This window comes from Rattus norvegicus, chromosome X (genome assembly GCF_021556685.1).
Source record: "Rattus norvegicus strain SHRSP/BbbUtx chromosome X, alternate assembly SHRSP_T2T, whole genome shotgun sequence".
NCBI classification, from domain to species: domain Eukaryota; kingdom Metazoa; phylum Chordata; class Mammalia; order Rodentia; family Muridae; genus Rattus; species Rattus norvegicus.
The window spans coordinates 97,391,268-97,415,402 of NC_141554.1; positions in this window are offsets into that span (position 1 = coordinate 97,391,268).

Sequence of the window (24,135 nt, forward strand, 5' to 3'; positions counted from 1 at the left end):
ATGCCATTAAAATCAGTTCTGTCAAAGAAGAGTGTTTTTACTGGAATTCAGCATTCAATTTTGGTAGAGAACTTTATCCATAATTCAATTCATTTTCTCGGCAAAACCGAGGCTACAATTTATCATATTTTGAGTAACCTATTCTATCATGAACAGGACATTGTTCTCATCTGTTAGTGTGTTAATTCTTATTTTCTGATCAGTGGTTTAAACCCAGGCTGACACACACGTGAAACAAGAAAATCATCACTGGGGTACATTCCCTGTTTGTCTAGTTTTGTTTTGTTTGTTTGGTTTTATTTATTTACTTATTTATTTATTTATTTATTTATTTATTTATTTATTTATTGACAGCAAAATTACCTTGGTAATTTTCTCAGGGTGTTCTTAAACTCGTTTTGTACATAATGAGGTATTAAACTTTAAATGTTCCTCTGTCACCAGGCCTGGCTAAATATATCCTTCTTTATGTGGTTACTTGTTAATCAACTTTCATTTTAATAGCACAAATAAAATTTATGTAAGCATAATACTCGTAGAAACCAGAAATTACTCATTTACTTCCTTAAAATATCCCCCAAAGAGTATCCTATAACAAATATTGTTTCAGTGCCACGGTTTTCCTTTTGATTCCAACCTAAAACCTCAAAATCATTCTTTTCCATTTTCTATAGGTATTTGTAAGATCTATACTTTCTATCATAACATTTTTTTCAAGCATAGGTTCCTCCTCCGAGTTCCATTATAATCACTTTTCCCATGTCATCATCATCTTCTGGCTTATTGAAAATGTTTTTTACTTTTTCTTCAGAAGCTACATTTAAAGATGAATTCACTCAAAGTCACCTACTACCACTTACATAGTTGACAAAAATGGTGATCCTCCATCCACTCATCCACCCCTGCCTCACCACTCTAGCATCCCCTTACTCTGGGTCACCAAACCATGGGTCCCTCTATGTGTACTCTTTGGTTGGTGGTTTTAATCCCTGGGAGCTCTAGGTAGTCCCGTTAGTTGATATGGTTCTTACTTTGGGGTTATAAAACCCTTCATATCCTTCAATATTTCCTTTAGCTCTTCCATTGGGATTCCCAAGCTCAGTCTGATGGTTGGTTGTGAGTATCTGAATCTGTATTGGTCAGTGCTGGTAGAACATCTTAGGGAACAGCCAAACCAGGCTTCTGTCAGCAAGTTCTTCTTGGCATCAGTAATAGTGTCCCAGATTTGGTATCTGCTGATTGGATGGATCCCTAGGCAGGGCAGTCTCTAGATGGCCTTTTCTTCAGTCTCCATTCTATTTTTTGTTCCTGTTTTTCTTTTGTACAAGAAAATTACTGGGTTAAAATTTCTGAGATGGAAGGGTGACACTATCCCTCACCTGGGGTCATGCTTGCCAACTGGAGGTGTTCTCCATAGGTTCTATCTCCCCTGTTTCATGTACTGTAGGTAAAGTCATCCCTGCTGGGTTCTGGGAGCCTCTTCCTTCCCTGCAATCTGGGACTTTCTAGTGGTTACCCCCAGCTATCCATTCCCCACGGCGACATATTTTTGTTCAAATTCATGACCCTGTGTACTTCTCCCCTGTCCCATCCAGTACCTGATCCTGCCCCCATTCCCGCCCCCCCTTCTCTCTCCATGACAGGGTCCTCTACCACCTGTGCTTATTTTGTTTACCCTTCTATGTAGGATTGAAGCATTCACATTTTATTCTCCCTTTTTCTTAAGCTCCATATGGTTCGTGGGTTTTATCGGTGGGTATTCTGAACTTTTGGGCTAATATTCACTTATCAGTGAGTACATACCATGTGTGTTATTTTGTGACTGGCTTACCTCATTCAGGATGATACGTTCTAGTTCTATCCATTTGCCTGTGAATTTCATGAAGTCATTGTTTTTAATAGGTGAATAGTACTCCATTGTATAAATGTAACACATTTTCTGTGCCCATACTTCTGGTGAGGTACCTCTGGGTTGTTTGTAGATTCTGCCTATTAAAAATAAACCCTCTATAAACATAGTGGGGAGTGTATCCTTGTTATAAGTTGGAACATCTTTTGGGTATATACCCAGTAGTGATATAGTTGGATCCTCCATATAAAGCCAGATACACTGAATCTATTTGAAGAGAAATTGGGGAAGAGCCTCAAGCACATAGGCACAGGAGAAAACTTCCTGAACAGAATACCAATGGTTCATGCTTTAAAAGCAGCAGTCAACAAATGGGACCTCATAAAATTGCAAAGTTTCTGTTAAGCAAAGGACACTGTCCATAGGACAAAAGGTAACCCACAGATCCGGTAAAGATCTTTACCAACCCTACATCGGATAGAGGGCTAATGTCCAAAATATACAAAGAACTCAAGAAGTTAGACTCCAGAGAACCAAATAACCCTATAAATGGATATTAACCAAAAAAATAAAAAAAAGTACAGACTATCCAAGATACAGTCCCTAGAACTCAAAAAGATTCACAAGCTGAAGGGCCCATGTGTGAACACCTCAGCCCCACTTGGGAGGGAGAAGAAAACAACTACAAGTGGGGGGGCAGGGGAAGGAAAAGGGTGGAGGGAGAGGAGAACTTGATGTGGTATTGGGTCGGGAGAAAGGACTGAAGCCCTGTGGGCCAACAGAAAGAATGAAAGCAAGCGACCTTGGGAAAAACAAGATTGGTAGGACGCTCCAGAATGTACCAGGGACCTGGGAAGTGAGACTCTCATGACTCATGGTGGGTGGGTGAGACCCTAGATGGAATGCCCTACAGTGGGAAGAGGGAAGTTTTTCAACCCACCTCCAGCAGGAAGACAGGACATTAAATGATGGATGGGGTTGCTATCCCACAGTCAATATTGTGACCCATAACTCTTCCTATCTGAAATAAATGCAGGGATAGAAATGGAGATCCTGAGAAAAAGAAAGTCCAGTGACATGCCCACAGTGGGATTCAGTTCAAGGCAAGGCTCAAGATCTGACACCATTACTGAGGATATGGGGAGCTCACAAAAAGGAACCTATCATGACTAGCCTCCAAAAGACCCAGCAAACAGCTGAAAGAGTCAGGTTCAGATATCTGCACCCAACCAATAAACAGAAGCTGCTGACCCCTGTGGTTGAATTAGAGAAAAGCTGGAAGAAGCTGAGGAGGAAGGCAACCCTGTAGGAGAAACAGCAGTCTCAATTAACTAGGATCCATGAGATCTCTCAGACACTGGATCACCCACCAGGCAGCAGAGACCATCTGAGATGAAGCCCCAAACACATATACATCAGTGGACTCCCATGTCTGTGTTCAGTCAAAGAAGATGCACCTAAAACTCAAGAGACTGGAGGTTCCAGGTCTGGTGGGGTGGATTGGGTGGGGAAATCCTTGTGGAGACAAGGTAGGGATGGGGATGGGGAGGAGGTATGGGATGTGGAACAGTTGTAGGGTAGACTGGAAGGGGAATAAAATCTGGATCATAGAAATAAATAAATAAATAAATAAATAAATAAATAAATAAGGGGTACAGAGCTAAACAAAGAATTATCAAATAAGGAATCTCAAATGACTGAGAAGCACTTAAAGAAATGTTCAATATCCTCAGTCTTCAGAGAAATGCAAATGAAAATGACGCAGAAATTCCAACTCACGCCTATCAGAATGGCCAAGGTCAAAATCACAGATGACCATTGCTGGTGGGACTGAAATTCTGATAAAACCAGTTTAAGAATCTGGTGCTTCCATTGAAAATTGGAAATAGTTCTACCTGAAGAAAATGCGTTTTGAAATATTTGTGCTTCATAACTAAATAATATTTGCTATATCTCTCTTGATATTTATATACTTCTTTTTCTAATAATATCACAAAATATTGTCTAATGTACTTTTAACAATGCATTTCTTACCAAACATGTTAAATGATATTACTAATTATTCATTCTGCTTTACTTCAAGACTTTTTCTTGGTATTAAATGCTACTTTCAAATTTTACGTGTCAATTGATATTTCATCCTTTAAAATTATTTTTATATATTTGGTTGTGAGCCTAGCCTTTAACAGCTGAGCCGTCTCTCCAGCCCCTTTAAAATTATTTTTAAGCACATTAACAAAATTTGAATTTTTCTTATTAGCCTAACAATATTATCCTCTAATTAAGATTATTAGCACATATTTTACATACAATTTGCCATTCATTATGGTTTATACAACAATTATTCATATTTTACCATCGTATTTCACTAACAATATATTCAAGCAATAAATAGGAAATCAAGGTGGTGTCAATCAGTAGGTAAAGATGACTAGATAAATTATGAATTACAATTTTTAGAAATTATTCAATTTAGTAATACTGTAATATTTAATTTTATTTTTAACTGCTTCTACTAACATGGATATTATCATAAAACTTAAGCTATTTATAAAGTTTATGGTCTACAGTGATGAAATCATTAATAGTGGTATAAGTATATATATATATGTATATATATATGAAAATTTGACTATATTACAATTGAATGTGGAATTTCTTTTAATTTAAAAAATAATGAATTTGAGGAAAATGTGAAAAGATTATAGTGAAAATGCATGTAATAAATTTAAGTGGGGTTGGGGATTTGGCTCAGTGGTAGAGCGCTTGCCTAGCAAGCGCAAGGCCCTGGGTTCAGTCCCCAGCTCCGAAAAAAAAAAATAGAAATTTAAGTGGATACTCTGAAGGATAAAAGTATTTTGAAAGAAAGTAAAGAAGATATAAAAAGAAAATACACCTACTAATTAGTAGTAGGGTAAACTCCAGAGATTGGACGTCTTATATTGATTGTGTTAGAATTCCAGGTTGTTATGTTTTTAACACCCAGGCTACTACCCTCAACATTTAGTGGAGAAAATGTTTCCTGCTCAAAATATTTGCAAATTAAATCCATGAGCTCTACATACTAATTATTTTTTTCTGTTTGATTATAATGAGGCCTGTGTAAGCTCCACAGAACCACATGTGCCATTACTTCACTGCAATGGCAATCGCCAGGCTCTGCCCAGGAGCAATAGTGCACTGAGCTTGATTGGCTTTTCAAGCTGTGCCTAATTACTGATATCCTGTCTGAAAAATGCTTAGTGGTTACACATTCCTGACCAAGGCCAAAGAGGTCCAGAGAAGTATATTTCATGCTATTTAAGGAAAGCATGAATTTTAATCAGAAGCAGAAATACCAGCAACCCTGTAAAAATGATACTACAGCAATTCTGCATAAATGTTCAGCTCCAAGTTTCAGAGTATATTAAAAAGAAAAATGCAATGAATTTTCAGAAATAAATAAAAGCTGATAAAATCTGTAAAAAGGCTTCAGATTTTATATTAACTAATGTCATTATTAGAACATTATGTAATACATGTGTGCATAGATAGTTGTTTTCTCCTCTTAATAAAATGAGAAACTCTTAGGTTTCTCATGAAGGTCATGTGGGCCAAGATCTTTTTAATTTTAAATTCGGCTGTAACTGAAAAAACTCATTCATGAGGAAATATAATTGGCAACTAAAGTGGTGTGGTTCTATTTGTGAACTTCATTGCTCACTGATTCTATTGAAGGATTCTTTGGCTTTAATATACTCTCTTAAAAAAGGTAGCTGTGAAATTGAATTAAGTCAAGCCATCTGGGACTTGTGATATAAGCTGAAAAGAATACCATTTTAAGACTCAGTGAACATCACAGAGTCTTATACTGTAATGCTCACAGAAGTGTTGCAGAGTAAGCAATATCCTCTGGAGGTGCAGAGAAGTCATGTATAATATAGCAAAGCCAGCTATGGAGTCATTTATTAAAGTTACAATTTAGGAAACAGCAAGCAGCACTAAAGATTTGCATGTTATTTACAGCAAGGAATATTTTCTACAGTGGCATTAGATCTCATAAATGGCCATCAAATTTAGAGGATATCAAAGTAAATATACAGGATAGGAAAACAAAAAGAATAATGCATATAAATGTCCATATTTTATTCTTAGTTAAATGTGTTTCCTTGCACATGTAAATGTAGCTTTATTTGGCTGGCGAAACTGTAGGTAACCTGAATATGTGGAATCCAGACATAGCTTAGGTATATTTTCTGTTGCCATTGAACTTATTTTTGGATCAAGGTTTTCTTGGTGAACCTGGAATTTTGGAATACCAGGAATGTGTCTCAAACCCCTCTTTCCAGCCCTGGGTTTACTGATGTTCATTTACATGCCCACTTATTATGTGAGTAGTAGGATCTGAATTTCAATCTTCATGCTTGTGGAGCAAAGACTTCACTCACTTAGTCATCTCACTGTCCACTATATGTTTGAACAAACAATGAATCTTAACATTTGATGAGAATTTATCTATACTAAAATATATTAGCCTTGCTCAATTGAGTAAAATATATGAATATCTCAAAGGGACTTAAAAGTGCTAAGTTCTATCTTAACACCAGTTGAAGTAGTTAAATTAATAAGTTAGAGAACATAAGAATAGGCAAAAAAAAATACTTCTCAACTTCATTTTTATATAAATAAAACAGGACCACAGTGGCTGATTTAGCTCAAAATGATTTGCATAAATAAGTAAAGACCTAAATGTACTCTTCTAGAACAGGAGACAAACTAGTTGTGCATGCTTTTTCTTCATCTGCTGATTATCCGACCTCAAGACTGTCAGATGATAGCAAAATGTTTTGTTACATTCCTCTTGTTCCTCTTTACCTTATTTCTAATTAACTTTATAGGTTTACCATGAATTTCTACTACAATAAATGCATTAAATAAATAAAAACAATCATTAAAAATATGTTTATGCCTCTAGAAATAATCAGCATTTTATAGGGACTCAACAAATGGAGAAACAAGAATGCATTCTAAAAGTAAATTATAAGCAACAATGAAACATAAAATTTTATGACACATCCTAATCAATTATTCCTGAGTATTTAAATTGCTTTCTCTTTGTGCTCTACTGCTTTGCCCTGGCCTGCCCAATTTCTAACCATAGTTGCCCATGGTGGTTGGGAATGAGGTGGTAGAGAATCAATGGCTCAGACTGGGGGAGCAGGTGAGTTACAGCATTGCTTATGATAACACTGCTGCAAGCTCACTGATTAATCCTTGGTGTAGAGCCCTTTATATCTTCCATGCATGTCCTAATGGTCCCAAATAAACATTTCTTCCAAGTGCAGTTCCCAATTGGTTGACATTGTCTGTGTCACTAATCTTTAGGCTTTCAGACCATCTTCAATTGGATCCTCATGTGGAATTTGCCTCCATAGCTATGTGGCCACAGACATTTTTTAAAAAATAATTTTATTTTACTTGGATATTTTATGTATTTACATTTCAAATGTTATCCCCTCCCCCTCCCACAACTGGTTCTATGAGAATGCTCCTATTCCGACCCACCCACTCCAATCTCAATGCCCTGGTAGTATCCTACACTGGGAAAACAAGCCTTCACTGGACTAAGGGCTTTTCCTCCCATTGATGCTTGACAATGCTATCCTCTGCCACCTATGTGGCTAGAGTCATGGGTCCCTCCATATGTTCTCATTGTTTGGTGGTTTAGCCCCTGGGAGCTATGGTGGGGTTTGGTTGATTGATATTTTTGTATTTCCTATGGTGTTGCAAACTCCTTCAGCTCCTTCAGTCTTTTCTGTAACTTCTCCATTGTGGTCCCCTTGTTCAGTCCAATGGTTAGCTGCAACCATTCTCATCTGTATCAGTAGGGCTCTGACAGAGCCTCTCAGGAGATACCCTTATTTGGCTCCTGTCAGCAAGCAGTTCTTGGCATCAGCAATAGTGGCTGGGTTTGGTGCCAACATATGAAATGGTTCCCCGGGTGGGGCAGTCTCTGGGTGACCTATTCTTCAGTCTCTGCTCCACTCTTTGTCCCTGTATTTTCTCCTGGGAATATTTTGTTCTTCCTTCTAAGAAGCAATGCAGCATTCACATTTTGGTCTTCCTTTTGAGATTCATATGACCTGTGAATTTTCTTAGGTATTACAAACTTTTCTGAAAGTATCCACTTATCAGTGAGTGGATACCATTTGTGTTCTTTTGTTACTGGGTTGTCTCACTCAGCATGATATATTCTAGTTCCAAACATTTGCCTAAGAATTTCATGTAGTCATTGTTTTAAATAGCTGAGTAGTATTCCATTATGTAAATGTACCACATTCTCTGTGTCCATTCCTCTGTTGAAGGACATCTGGGTTCTTTCCATCTTCAGCACAGACATTTATGTTGAGGTGACCATCATTTTGTCAGTGAGGCCTGCCATTCTCCCTACAGTGCCTCATTCCTATTTTCTCTATTTGGTAAGCTTTTATTCATCTTTTTATCTTAATTTAGAAGCCTTTATTTAGGAAGTATTACCCTGCCATTTAGTTTCATGGAAATTTGTGTAGAAGGTTCATGTGTTGTGTTGTCATGTTAATAATGCTTGCAGAGATAAATGGCATAAATGCTGAGGTTTTATTAAACATTAAATGTAATTGCAAGAATTGAGCTATTTTTATAATAGAAAGTTATTGATAAACTTACAATTAATCTTAAATATTGATCCATGAAAATTGACTTAGTAGAAATCAAGACCAAGTATCACAGCAGAGGCTAAATCAACCAATGTTTTAATCCTACAATAGAAACAATAAATTCAGTCAGTTTCAATATGGATAGAGTATATACTTGACATACTTACTATCCTTCATGTAAATAGGTTTTAATAGTATTGCTATTAATTGTTTCAACATTTCAAACAATGTAGTATGACAATGTTCTTGTTTTTACTCGCATAATTTAGAGTTTTCTACATTTTTGCCTTAAACATACTGAACGTGTTTTTATGTTAGTTGTCTGACTACTCCTTGGTGTGGCTCCTGCCCAGGAGTACAGTCAATGTACCAGGTATTAGACTACTAAAAAAATGCCAATAAAAGAGAGAAAACCAGGAACTAAATTCCAATAGCTTCTTAGGTAGTGGTGACACTGCATGCCTATAACATTACCACATGCTGTGATTTTGCCAGACTCGAAATTGCTGAGAGCGTAACATTAGATATAATTATATAAAATAATAATTATTATTCATAATCAAACAGAATTTATACTACATAATATTTTAAATATATTGAAGTAATATGAAATAATCGATATAAATTTATGTACTGAGCTAAAACGTGGAAGAATAAAATCTGGACTCCACTGGAAGGTTTTACTCTGAAATAACATTCAGTCTTTGCACAATCAAAATTTTCTAGGCAACCAAACAAATAGTGTGCAGGGGCCCTTCAGTATAGATATAGCTTCTTCAATTATTTTCAGTCACTTGATATTGCATTTTATCTGTGAAATATTATAATCTTTACTCAGTTTTTACTTTATTTCACAAATAAAAGGAATTAACTTCTTAAAGGAACATCATCATCTACATTGTTATTGTTCCCTACTGGGCCATCATTTATATAAACATTAGATCTTCTGAAGTTGAACTTCATGTTCCCTCACTTATATTACAAATATCCCATCATTTTACTTTTGTCATATTGCAAGCGAATTTACCAAAATTACTTTTTCTCTGATTTTACTTATTGCTTTCAAAAATGTGTTCTTCACAATTTACATCATCTACTCATGCTCCTGATACTAAGTTTTTATTTTTGTGGTACCTTAGGGGATTCTTTTTCTTAGTGATGGCTTGTACTTTCTATACTACTGCTATTTTACTTTTCTCACAGTGCAATTTAATTTATTTTTAATACTATCTGTGTACTCTTTATAAGACTAAGGGATAGAGAAGAGAGTTTTGCATGGTCCAGCCCATAATCTTGAAATTAGAAGCCTCTACACTGTTCACTGCTTTTGAACACTTTTATTCACTTTGACTCTCTTCCTCTTCCACTTGCTTGATAAGATGGGGACATCACTGTTTAACAAGTGTGTACATACACCTTTTTTGTTCCATTTATGCTTTGAGAGTTGAACTTCAGAAGTTCCAATGTATATCACCATGTTTCTTTTCTTCTAGACACTAATCCTGAACTGCTGAAAACTCCAATGGGTGGATTCTTAAATATTATCTCAAAGGAGAAGATAATTATATAATCTATTTCTAAAATAATTGCAATGAAATTTGTCATTTTTCTGAAAAACAAATGTTCTTTTTATTAGTTTCATACAGGATCTACTTGTATTTTTTTTTTGTTTGCTTTTTGTGTTTTTGGTTTTTGGTATTTGTGTTTTTATTGGGGGGAGGATGGGTTGCTACAGTATATAAGAGAAAGACTATGGCTATCATTAATTCATGGTGGCATTGATTTATACCTGTAGCAACACTATTTGAGTATTTAGGTCAGAAGTGTAGTCTCTACAGCTCCTCATCACAATAATGCTATTGAATGTTGTTATAATAATTCTGGAACAAAATTGTGTTAGACAAGTCTCCTTGAAAAGTATATTTAGTGACAGCAAATGAGTCATGTCTAATCCCCAAACCAACTTATTTTCCATATATGCTGTTTCAAACTTTGAGCTAATATTTTTCTTTTTGTTTGTTTGTTTATTAGTTCTTCATGAATTTCACATCATGTTCTTGAATCCCTTTCATCCCCCCTCACCTCTTACCGGCCGTCTGTTCTTGTAACCTCCCCTCCAGCAGAGTAAAAGTTCTTGTGAGAGCTATAGTGTGTCACAGTGTATCCCAAATTATATCCATTTATCCATACTTCTTTTCTTGCACATGTTCATTGCAACGACTCCTTGTTCTGGTACTGAGCTTCTAGCTTCTGCTACTCTTTAAGGAAACACATTTCTGGATCAATGAAATTTCAATAACAGATAACATTGAGTTTTCTAGTTTTGCTTCACATTACCTCCTAACTAAATCAAATTAAGTTCTTGTTATTTCAGTGGATCCTCTACTTTATGACAGTAGTACTATCACACATGTGTTTCTTATCTCTTTTCTATTGTTACCCTATAATTCCCATATGCATTTTGTTACTTGACTGTTGCTGTATTCCAGGATTTATAAAGTCTAAAATTTGGTATTTCCCCTTATTACCCCTTTATTTCTACTCTGCTAATTCATTCTCTGAGGCAAAAAGCAGGACTAGAGAGACAGTTAGCCTTTCAAAATTTCTAACCTGTTACAATTACATAAATGGGAATTAGTGGGTCTTCAACAAAATTATGATCATTGTGAAAAGCTACTTTGCAATATATCAATAAGAAGACAAAAGTGAATCTAAATCTAATCCATCCACTAATATAGAACTATAGCACTATAGTATGGAAGTAAATAAAGTTATACATTCTAAAAAGTAAACAGGTATTTTCTTATATTGACATTTTTGATTTAATGTAATAATAATTACAAGAGGACTACTTAGATTTCAAGAGAAAAACAAAAAAAAGTCTTTTATCAGAAAGGTGGCCTAAGTTATTTCTCATCTTAGATTTCTGATCATCTTTCACACTGAAATATGGGACTAATTGGTTTTCAAAAAAATCAATGTAGAAGCACTTAAGAATTCCAAGATGTCTAAATAGAAGATGACATGAATATTTTCCCAAAGTCTGTCCATATTAATGAGGGCAGCAAATATTTTCTTTTCTCCTTTCATATAAGGAAATAACATAAATTAATTTTTGATGTATTTTCAAAAAGCATGTACATAGTTACAAAAGCAATGACCATAAATTTTGTAATAGCCCAAGATTTATTTTTGATGTTTCTATTTTGTTGGAGATCAGATACAACTTTTTAGACAAACTTAAAGGGTGGGTGCACTTTCTGAACATTCATTTATTTTTCACTTTAATTAATATTTATTCTTCTGCTATACATTACAGCCTGATGACAGTCTCCCTAGTTCAGCTCAACCTCCCCTCTCCCTGAGATCTATACGTCCTTCTTTTCCCTTCAGAAAAGAACAGTTCTCCCAGGGATCAAGCAAACACTGCAGAACAAGATGGGATAATACTAGGCACACACTGAATGCATTTTCCCCGTAAAAGGAAAAAGGGCCCAAAAACAAACAAAATAGAGATACCATTACTATAACTGTTAGGGATTCCACAAAAACATCAAGCTAAACAACTAAAACTATTTGTAAAGGATTCAGTACAGTCCCACAAAAGCATCATGATTGTTGATATAGTATCTGTGAGCCCCTATGAAGCCTGCTTATTTATTCTGTGGTCCTTGTTCTTCTTCTGTCCTGGACCTCTCTTGTACCTAAAATCCTTCCTCCTCTCACAATCCTCCCTCCCCTAGTCCACAGCATTCCACAAGTTCAACCCAACGTTTTGCTGTAGGACTTAGCATCTTCTCCCATAAGCTCCAATTTTGATGACCATTGAGCTAGGTTACCCATCTAAGAGCATAGCAGAATATCATTAGGAATAATCATATTGATTTATTTTGCTAGTTATGTTTGGTTCGACTCTATGTCTCCAGGTCATCTACCTTCCAACTTCCTATTCCTGGCTGTCCAGATAGTGTCATGCATAGGGTTCCTCTTGTGACTTATGCTTCAAGGTATAACAGTCATTGGTTGGTCACACAAATCCAGAGCCACAATTTCCCCAGCACATTTTTTAGCCAGCACAGATTGTGGGTAAAATATTTTGTGGCTTTGTTAGTGTTTCAGTCCCACCATATGAAGCCTTCCTGGTTACAGAAAATGACCATTTCAGGCTCTGCATCTTTCATTAATAGGAATCTTTTCTAGAGTCACTCTTATAGGTTCAAAGAAGTTTTCTTTGCAGTAAGTTTTTCACATTACCCCTAAATGTCCATCTATCAATGTCATCTCTACCTCCATTCCTCAATCTCCCACTTGATCACTCTTGTTCCCATCCCTGACTCTTCTCAGTCTACTCACAAAATGTATTTCTCCTTCCCTGGGAGATTGTTGCATCCTCCAAACCCCTTGGATTCCTCCTTGTAATTTATCCTCTTTGAGTCTGTGGACTGTAGTGTGACCTTCCTTAACTGCAGATATCTGCTTTTGAGTACATACCATGTTTGTCTTTCTGGTTCTGGAATTCCTTGCAGAGGATGATTTTTTTCTGGTTCCATCCAAATACCTGCAATTTTTAATGTCATTAAAAAATAAATCTACTATTTTTCTTTTGATATATATGTAGGTTGTTTTCAATTTCTGTCTATTATGAGTAAACCAACTATGATCATGGTTTAAGAAGTGTCCTTGTAGTAGGATTGAGTGTACTTTGGGTATGTGGCCAGGAATAGTATAGCTGGATCTTGAAGTAAATGAATTCCCAATTTTCTGAAGAACTCCCAGACAAATTTCTAAAGTGGTCACATAAGTTTGCACACCCATTAGCAATGGAACAATTCATCTTGTTCCACATCTTCCCTATCATGTGCTGTCACTTGTGTAGTTGATCTTAGCCATTCTGATAAGTGGGAAACAGAATCTCAAAGTAGTTTTGATTTCCATTTTGTGATGGCTAAGGGTGTTGTACGTTTCCTTAAATGTTTTGCAGTCATTTATAATTTCTATACTGAGAATTATCTGTTTATATCTGTACCCTATTTCTAATTGTTTTTTTATTTATTGATGTCTAATGAGTTGTTCATCAATATTAGACTCCACATTCAACAGAGGGAAATGTGGAGTCTACAGAAATATTTTCCCATCCTCTAGGTTGTCACTTTGAATGACAGTATTTGTTGCCTTACAGAAGCTTTTCAGTTTCATGAGGTCCCATTTACTGATTTTAGTGCCTCATTATCAGTGCTCTGTTTAGGAAGTTGTCTTCTATATTAATAGGTTCCAGACTATTTCTTACTTTCTCTTGTATCAGGTTCAGTGCATCTGCTTTATGTTGAGGTCTTTGATCTGCTTAGACCTGTTTAGACCTAAGTTTTATGCAGGGTGATGAGTATGAATCTATTTGCATTCTAATACTTATCGACACTAAGGTAGACCAGGACCATTTGCTGAAGATGCTTTAATTATTTCATTGTGTATTTCTTGTCTCTTTATCAGAAATCAGGAGTACACAGGTATGTTAATGTATATCTGTGCCTTGAATTATGGTCCATTGAATAACATTCCTGTTTTTATGCCAATAACATACAGGATCTTTTTTTCTTTGTCTATTGCTTCATAGTGCAGCTTGAAATCTGCAAGAAAGTGAAGAACATATCAGGAGATGGAAAGATCTTTTATGTCCATAGATAGGTAGGATTGACATTAAAAAAATGGCCATCCTATCAAAAGCAATCTATAGACTCAGCACAATTCCCATCAAAACTCTATCATAATTATTTGCAAACCTTGAACATAAGATACTCACCTTTATATGGAAAAACAAAAATCCCAAGATAGCTAAAATAATCTTAAAATATAATAACTTCTGGGAGTGCCACCAAATATTTATTTCATAGGAGATGATAGAATGATGGTTAATATTTACAATATTTCTGTCTGCTACAATAAAAAATCAGTATAAACATTAAATATTTAAAGCAATGAAGCCTTTAGGGGAATGTAGAATTATTCAGTTGAGAACATTACTATAACTGAATGAAACTTATTTTAAAAATAAGTGAATATAAGATATAATTTGTCTTTCATTAACAGGTAGTAATTATATTTTGAATAAGTGTATCCAGCTGTAGGCAAATCTGGATGCTGATTAAGGTTGATGCTCTTGTTTCAACTTTCAAAATGTTGGTATACAAGTAGTGGATACATTCCACCTTATTTTATAGTTCTGTCTTCCCAACACCCAAAGTTATAAGTCATAGAACATACCATTGTATCAACTACATTTCTGTTGCTGTGATGAAATGTTTATAATGACTTTGAATTTCAGATTAAGGGTTCATAAGGCAGGTGAGGAGGTTCATAAGTAGCATGAGGCTTAGAAATCACTTTTCAGTGATGTACAACAGATGCAGAGAAAGATAAAAAAGAAGTAGATCCAGATTATAAATTTTAAAATCTTGTCACCAATGGCATGCTTTTTTCCAAAAAGGTTAAATCATTTAAATTTTGTTTAATGTCTCAGAGAACACTGATAATTTTGGACAAAGTGTTCAGATACATATGGGGAATATTTCTCATTCCCTTAACATTAAATATGAATAAAATCTCTAACAAATTGTTCATCTTACAGAATGCACTGGCCTATTAAAAAGGCTAATGATTCCTATATTGTTGGACCATAATTCAGTGGTAGAACCCTTTACATATAAGGCCTTGGTTTGATCAATAACATTGCAAAAAAAGAAAATATTATTAGTTATAAATAATTGCTATGAATATATACTCTTTTTTGACCCTAGCATATTGTCTTTTTTCCACATGAGAGAGGTTTATTGTGGGGGAAGGGGATAAAATGGGGCGACAGAGATGAAGGAGTAAAAGAGAGAGAAGGGGAAAAGGTCAGGAGCTAGCACATTATCTTTATTTCCAAAATACTAAAAATGATAAATAATGGGAGTAATGATAATAAAATACTTAATGCAAAAAGTGGATTGTGACATTTCTCAGACTCATTTCTCAGTTTTCTTGTCCTGTTTATGAGGAAATCTGGGTTATTATGTTTTACAAGGGAGGATTGCATGATATAATGAAAAGTTGAGCTTTCTGATCTAGGTTTTATGGAGCAGACCTGTAATTCCTTAATTTTGGAAGCTGAGGCAGTAAAATTGTTTTCCAATAAAGGGAACACTGATATACCTATTAAATTCTGGGCTAAACAGGGTTGTAGAGTGAAACCTTGTCTCAAAAAAAAAAAGAAAAAAAGACATAATAAAGTTTTAAAATATTTTTACCTGTATAGGAGTATTGGTGTTTTACAAGAAGACTTTAAGGTGGAATCAATTACATAGTTATCCATTGATTAGGTTTCTTCATATATTTTATGACAAAAAATATGAACATTTTGAGAGAAGAACTTTGATATTTGCTTGCACTTCCCTTTCTATCATACACCCAAATGATCACTTTCCATTTTTAGCTATATTCTAAATGAAAAATAATAGGCAGTATGTAACCAATATCCACAATTAATAAACCAACTGTTTAATTGTAATTTTTTAATGCTAAGTAGTCATAACAAGTAACTTTTAAAATATTTAAGACATAGGGGAACATTAATATTTTTCATGACAATGTAGACAGTGAAATAGTAAACTTTAGATTTTGCTAAAACATTATGGAAATTAAAAATAATTTGCACTCACATATATTTTTGTACTGAAATATTGTTCAATAGTGTTTAACTGTGAAGTTCTATGATTATAATAGAAAAAGAGTACAAAGCATAAAATATTTGAATAATTTATTTAAGTATTAAATACTTTTGTACATTGAGCTAGGTATTTCTATTATTGAAATAATGATTTAGTGGTATATTTTAAATGTCCATTGCCTATATAATTTTCTACATATGCTAATGTTTTGGTCTTTGTTTTCATTAACAGTTGTCTTCAGTAAAAACTGACTCTCATTCAAATGGCTGAAAAACACTTAAGATAATGCACACTAAGATAATGTCAACATTCTTAGCCCTATGGGAACTGTAAATCAAAAGTACTTTGAGATTTCATCTTAACACTTGTTAGAAAAGCCTAAGATCAATAACACAAGTGATAGTTCATGTTGGTGATAATAAGGAACAGGGGGAAATAGCCTTTCCTGATGATGGGTGTGCAAACATATATATATCAACTATTGAAATAAATATGGTGAATCCTTAGGAAACAGCAATCTACCTCAAGGTCCAAATATTCCACTCATGGGTATATAATGAAAGTACATGTGATCCATCTACATGGACACTTGCTCAGCTATATTTAGTGCAGTTTATTCACCTTTAGTTTTCTGGTGAGTGCTGGGTGTATCCTATCTCTGACACATTCTGCCAAATCATTCTCTGATTCATCACTTGGTGTGACTCTCAATTAGAAGTTGCTTTCAAAAATGGCTATTAACTTCTAAAAACTAACTTTACCTTCATTGTTTAGGATGAAAGGTGTGTGCTAAGAACTTGTCTGTATTCCAGGCAGAGAAATTAAAGGTGTGTCATACCAGCTGTATCCTCTACAGGGTACGTAGGAAAATGAATACATGTTTAAATCTTTATCTGTTGTTTGATTAATGCTGTAGGGCTTGAAAGATGTCTCAGTGATCAAGAGCACTTGAAGCTCTTGCAGCGAACCCTGGTTCAATTCCAACAAGTTCTTTGTAGCTTACAACTGTCATCCAGTTCTAAGTCATCTGGTGCCCTCTTCTGGCGTCCACAGGCATTGCACATACACCATACTGTAATATACATGCTGGGAAAGATTTGGAGACATAAAACCAATTAACAAAGTCATAATGGTTAAAAAGTTAGTTTTGGGACAAATGACTTAGCTTAGGGAATTTAAACAAACCTGACTCAAACATCTCTAGACTAGATGCAATTATAGAGACCAATATTAATAATAAAGATCAGAGAAAGGAGATTTAGTTAATGTGTCCTTTTGGAAACACAAAAAGGGATTCAGTGATGAAATTCCATACTCTAGACACTGATACGAGGTTTAGGTTAACTATAGAAAGAATTGGGGACGAAGGCAAGAGAAATAAATAATTAAGCAATCATGTACAAATAGTTGTCTGATAGATCATTGTTTCTCCTCTAGTTCTGTACAGAAGATTGAGAAATTTGATACTCCTTGCATCAAAATTATTACAGTTCTTAGGACTTGAGATGAGAACTCTGGTTTCATAATATGACTATAGATTCTTCTAGGTGCACTGTTGACATCACAGTATCATTAATTTTGATCGAAGAGGTGGTGGTTTTCTGTTTTGTTTTGATTCATTCCTGGAATATTATTTGGCTGTATTTTTAGAACACTATATTTGTGCCATCATCCATAAATGAAGATGAAATATGATAAGTAGACAGGTACTCCCTAGGGCATAACACGTTTAAGCCTAGAATTAGGTAGGACACTGAACTACTAAGGCAAACTATTATAAGATGAAAGCAGCCATGTCAGGTTTGATCATGCCTTTAGCTATCTTATATACTCAGTTGAGAAATAAATGTTTTTCAAGGAAAGCAGTTATATATGTCTGTTATAAACATAGTTTTTTTTATCTGCTATATCATTTACTTTAAAACATTTGTTATTTTCTCATATTTTGAACATTTTTTCTCTTTTACTTTTGTTTTCTTGTTAACTCCAAATAGTTAATGGCCTGGCATTTTGGGAAAATAAACAGTAATATATAACTTACAGAAATGTTCAATATCCTGTAACAACATTTAATTGTGTGTGTGTGTGTGTTTAGTTGTGATTACATTCACTGCCTTTACCCTCTTTATACTTACACCTTTCTCACTTTTGTTGATCTCATCCTACTTAACTCAGCCTTCAATATTTATTTTTATTTTTATACATTTAGATTAATTATAATCATTTATATGAATATGGCTCGGTGAGGGTTATTTACAGAAGCATATATACTTAACAGTTAATACACCACTGAAGAAATTTATAATCCCCTATACTGGAACCTATAGTACTTGAGAATGAAAAAGGTCTCATGAACACTAATTCCATTCATGATGGAATTTTTGAGGTTCTAATTCTGTGCAGGATTTATGCAATTATCCATAGCTTATGTATGTTCACAATAAATAAAGAACATGTGGCATTCAAAAGAGCATATTTCATAGCATTCCATTTACTTGCTCTTACATTCTTTTTACTTTGATTTATTGGACTACTTAGGATATTTTGGTATTACACATGAATTTTATGATTTATTTATTTGGTTTTGTAGTATGAGATAAAACAAAGTATTTCCTTTTCAGTAAGAATATGGAAGGGGGTGGCCACTTTCATTGCTTGAATTCAGTATTGTAGTCATACTTAGCTAGGGTAGTAATGGAAGAGAAAGAATAGAGGCATACAAATAGGAAAACTCAAAATTTTACTACTTTCAGATAACATTATTTTATACACAAATGTCCCTAAAATGCTATAAGAAAACTCTTAGAACTAATTTTAGATAGGTAGGCAATCATTAGCAAGCTTACCTGCCAGGTCAGGATGAAGCAAACCTACTTAGATATTCCCAGATAATACATTAAGCTAAACAAGCAAGCAGATAGGCCAGCGGAGAAGTGACCAAATCTGGCAGGATCACAGAAGATAAACAGCTACCATACTCTAAAGAGAAGCAGAGAGGTCAACAGAAACCAAGAAACACAACCCCCACTCAGCAGGAACAAGAGCTCTACAAATACAGCAATCCTAAACCCAGATGTTTTAAGAACAAAAACTGTAAAAAAAAAAAAATAGCCAAGAAAATATGTCACCACTAAAGACCAGCAACTGTAATACAGTAAGACAGGAGAATTGCAATGTAGCTGATGCACAAGACTAAAACTTCAAAATAGTGTTATCAATATGTTAAAGTTTCTTGTGGTGGTTTGAATAGGAATGACACCCATAGATTCATGACTTTGAATGTTCGATCCATCCAGAATGACATTTTTAGGTAATGTGGCTTTGTTGGAGGAAGTATGTCACTAAAAGTTAGGCTATGATATCTCAGTTCAATCTGATTCTCAGCCTGATGACTGTCAAGTCAGATATAAAACTCTCAACTCCTTTTTCAGCAGTCTCTCTGCTTGCAAGCTCCCATGCTTCTTACTATGATGAAAATGGACTAAACATCCAAACACTAAGCCATCCCCAATTAAATGTTTTCTCTTATAACAGTTGCCTTGGTCATGTTTCCACCAGGCATAGGAGTATTGCTGTGATAGGCTGGACCATAAAGTTTTTGGAGGAATGTGGACTTCGAGACTTTGGACTAGAAAAGCAGTTGAACATTTTAACTGGGGCTTAATAGGCTCCCTTTGTAGGAACCTGGAAGAATAATGCAAAGGGTAATTTGAAATGTGCAGGCCAAGCTAAGGATGTTTCAGAGGGTGCCTTGGGATCATTGTTGTGATATTTCACTGAAAAATGTGGCTGCTTTTAGCCCATGTCCAAAACAGTCTGCCAGGGTCTAAATTAAACAGTTTTGAATTGGGTTGGCAGGATTCCCAAAATAGCCTAGAATAAATTCTATTATGTAGTTATTAGTACTTACTCATGTAAATCTATAATGAAAAGAAGCAAGCTGAATAGGAAAAAATTCAAATGTACAATTTGTGGAGAAAATGGGAACCAGGAAGTGGAATGGAGTTAAGGTCTGTATTCAAGGAGATAAACAGATCAAAGACAAGCTGATTTTAAATGGAATAAAAGCAATGGTAACCTCAAAGCCAAATCCCATCCAGCCAAACACAGACACTATTGTGGATGCCAAGAAATGCTTGCTGATAGGATCCTGATATAGCTGTCTCCTGAGAGGCTCTGCCAGAACCTGCCAAAAACCGAGGTGGATGCTGGGAGCCAACCATTGGTCTGAGCATGGAGACCCCAATGGAGAAGTTAGAGAAAGGACTGAATGAACTGAAGGGGTTTGCAACCCCATAAGAACAATAATACCTACCAATCAGACTCCCCAGATGTCCTATAGACTAAACTACCACCAAAAGAATGCATAAGAAACAACCTATGGCTCCTGCTGCCCATGTAGCAAAAAATAGTCTTGTCAGGAATCAATGGGAGGAGAGGCCTTGGCCCTGTGAATGCTTGCCCGATGCCCTAGTGTAGGGGAATGCCAGAGCTGGGAGGTGGGAGGGAGTGGCTGGGTGAGTGGGTGAGTGAGCAATCTCTTAGAAGCACATGGAGGGGGATGGAATAAGGTGTTTCTGGAGGGTAAATTGGAAAGTGTATAACATTTGGAATAAAAATAAATGAAATTAAAAAACCGAAGGGGAAAAATGAATTAAAAAAAAAAGCTTAGAGCAGGTAATAAGTTTTAATCACAGCACTCTGGAGGCAGAATTAGGTGGATCTCCGAATTCAGAACAGGCTGGTCTACAGATCCAGGTTCAGGACAGCCAAAGTAGTGAAGGGAATGACAGAAAACAGAAAGCTAATGATGATATAAGGAGGCTACCTTCTAGCCCCACAAGGTAGCAGAACTTGGCTGCTTTGGCTAAATGATTCCGGTGTTAGAGTCAAGGATAAAATAAAGGGTTTACGGAATCTCTCCTTCTGACTAAGGTAAGCTGCTAAGGACAAGCATGTGTCTGGTATTTCGCTGCATGGAGGTCTAGAGAGGCTATTGCATGAAAATATGAAGGTGGTTCCAGGATTGCTTTGGAGTACACAAGATGTGGAGATTCCAGAGGAACAAAATGTTTGCAAAGGAGAGCTTCTAACAGTGAGTGGAAACAACCAAGAGAGAGAAATGCAATTAGTTTTAATTTTACTTGTTTTTTATCTTTATTAACTTGAGTATTTCTTATTTACATTTAGGTTGTTATTCCCCTTCCCGGTTTCCGGGCAAACATCCCCCTAACCCCTCTGCTTCCCCTTCCACATGGGCTACCCCCCATCCCCCCCATTACCACCCTCCCCGCCAACAATCACTTTCACTGGGGGTTCGCTCTTGGCAGGACCAAGGGCTTCCCCTTCCACTGGTGCTCTTACTAGGCTATTCATTGCTACCTATGAGGTTGGAGCCCAGGGTCAGTCCAGGTATAGTCTTTGGGTAGTGGCTTAATCCCTGGAAGCTCTGACTGGTTGGCATTGATGTTCATATGGGGTCACGAGCCCCTTCAAGCTCTTCCAGTCCTTTCTCTGATTCATTCAATGGGAGTCCCATTCTCAGTTCAGTGGATTGCTGCTGGCATTCGCCTGTGTATTTGCTATATTCTGGGTGTGTATCTCAGGAGAGATCTACATTCGGTTCCTGTCGGCCTACACTTCTTTGCTTCATCCATCTTATCTAGTGTGGTTGCTGTATATGTATGGGCCAATGTGGGGCAGGCTCTGAATGGGTGGTCCTTCTGCCTCTATTCTAAACTTTGCCTCCCTATTCCCTGCCAAGGGTATTCTTGTTCCCCTTTTAAAGAAGGAGTGAAGCATTCACGTTTGGTCATCCTTACTGAGTTCCATATGTTCTGTGCATCTAGAGTAATACAAACATTTGGGCTAATAGGCACTTATCAATGAGTGCAAACCATATGTGTTTTTCTGCGATTGGGTTACCTTACTCGGGATATTTTCCAGTTCCATCCATTTGCCTATGAATTTCATAAAGTCATTGTTTCTGATAGCTGAGTAATATTACATTGTGTAGATGTACCACATTTTCTGTATCCATTCCTCTGTTGAAGGGCATCTGGGTTCTTTCCAGCTTCTGCATATTATAAATAAGGCTACTATGAACATAATGCAGCACATGTCTTTGTCATACGTTGGGGCATCTTTTGGGTATATGCCCAAGAGAGGTATAGTTGGCTCCTCAGGTAGTTCAATGTCAAATTTGCTGAGGAACCTCCAGACTGATTTCCAGAATGGTTGTCTGAGTCTGCAATCCTTCCAACAATGGAGGAGTGTTCCTCTTTCTCCACATCCTCGCCAGCATCTGCTGTCACCTGAGTTTTTCATCTTAGCCATTCTGATTGGTATGAGGTAAAATCTTAGGGTTGTTTTGATTTGCATTTCTCTTATGACTAAAAATGTTGAACATTTCTTTAGGTGTTTCTCGGCCATTTGGCATTCCTCAGCTGTGAATTTTTTGTTTAGCTCTGAACCCCACTTTTTAATAGGGTTATTTGTCTCCCTGCAGTCTAACTTCTTTTGTTCTTTGTATGTTTTGGAGATAAGCCCTCTATCTGTTGTATGATTGGTAAAAGTCTTTTCCCACTCTGTTGGTTGCCATTTTGTCTGAACAACAGTGTCCTTTGCCTTACAGAAGCTTTGCAGTTTTATGAGATCGCATTTGTCGATTCTTAATCTTAGAGCATAAGCCATTGGTGTTTTGTTCAGGAAATTTTCTCCAGTGCTCATGTGTTCAAGATGCTTCCCCACATTTTCTTCTACTAGTCTGAGTGTATCAGGTTTGATGTGGAGGTCCTTGATCCACTTGGACTTAAGAAGTATAGGGTGATGAGCATAGATCAATCTGCATTATTCTACATGGTGTCCTCCAGTTGAACCAGCACCATTTCCTGAAAATCCTATCTTTTTTTTCCATTGGATGATTTTGGCTCCTTTGTCAAAAATCAACTGACCATAGGTGTGTGGGTTCATAGCTGTGTCTTCAATTCTATTCCACTGGCCTTTCTGTCTGTCTCTGTACCAACACCTTTCATTTTTATCACTATTGCTCTTTAATACTGCTTGAGTTCAGGGATAGTGATTCCCCCAGAAGTCCTTTTATTGTTGACCATAGTTTTAGTTATCCTGGGATTTTGTTATTCCAGATGAACTTGCAAATTGTTCTGTCTAAGTCTCTGAAGAATTGGACTGGTATTTGATGGGGATTGCATTGAATCTGTAGATTGCTTTTGGTAAAATGGCCATTTTTACTATGTTAATCCTGCCGATTCATGAGCATGGGAGATCTTTCCACCTTCTGAAGTATTCTTCAATTTCTTCAGTGGCTTGAAGTTCTTATCATACAGATCTTTTACTTGCTTGTTTAAAATCATAACGAGGTATTTTATATTATTTGGGACTATTATGAAGGGTTTTGTTTCCCTAATTTCTTTCTCTGCTTGTTTTCCTTTTGTGTAGAGGAAGGCAAATGATTTATTTGAGTTAATTTTGTACACAGCCACTTTACTGAAGATGTCTATCAGGTTTCGTAGTTCTCTAGTGGAACTTTTGGGATCGCTTAAATATATTATCATATCATCTGCAAACAGTGACATTTTGACTTCTTCTTTTCCAATATGCATCCCCTTGATCTCCATTTGTTGTCTCATTGCTCTGGCTAGAACTTAAGAACTGTATTGAATAAGTAGGGAGAGAGTAGGCAGCCGTGTCTAGTCCCTGATTTTAGTTGGATTGATTCAAGCTTCTCTCCATTTAGTTTAATGTTAGCTACTGGTTTGCTGTATATGACTTTACTATGTTTAGTTATGGGCCTTGAATTCCTATTCTTTCTAGGACTTTTATCATGAAGGGTGTTGAATTTTGTCAAATGCTTTCTCAGCATCTAATGAATTGATCATGTGGTTTTGTT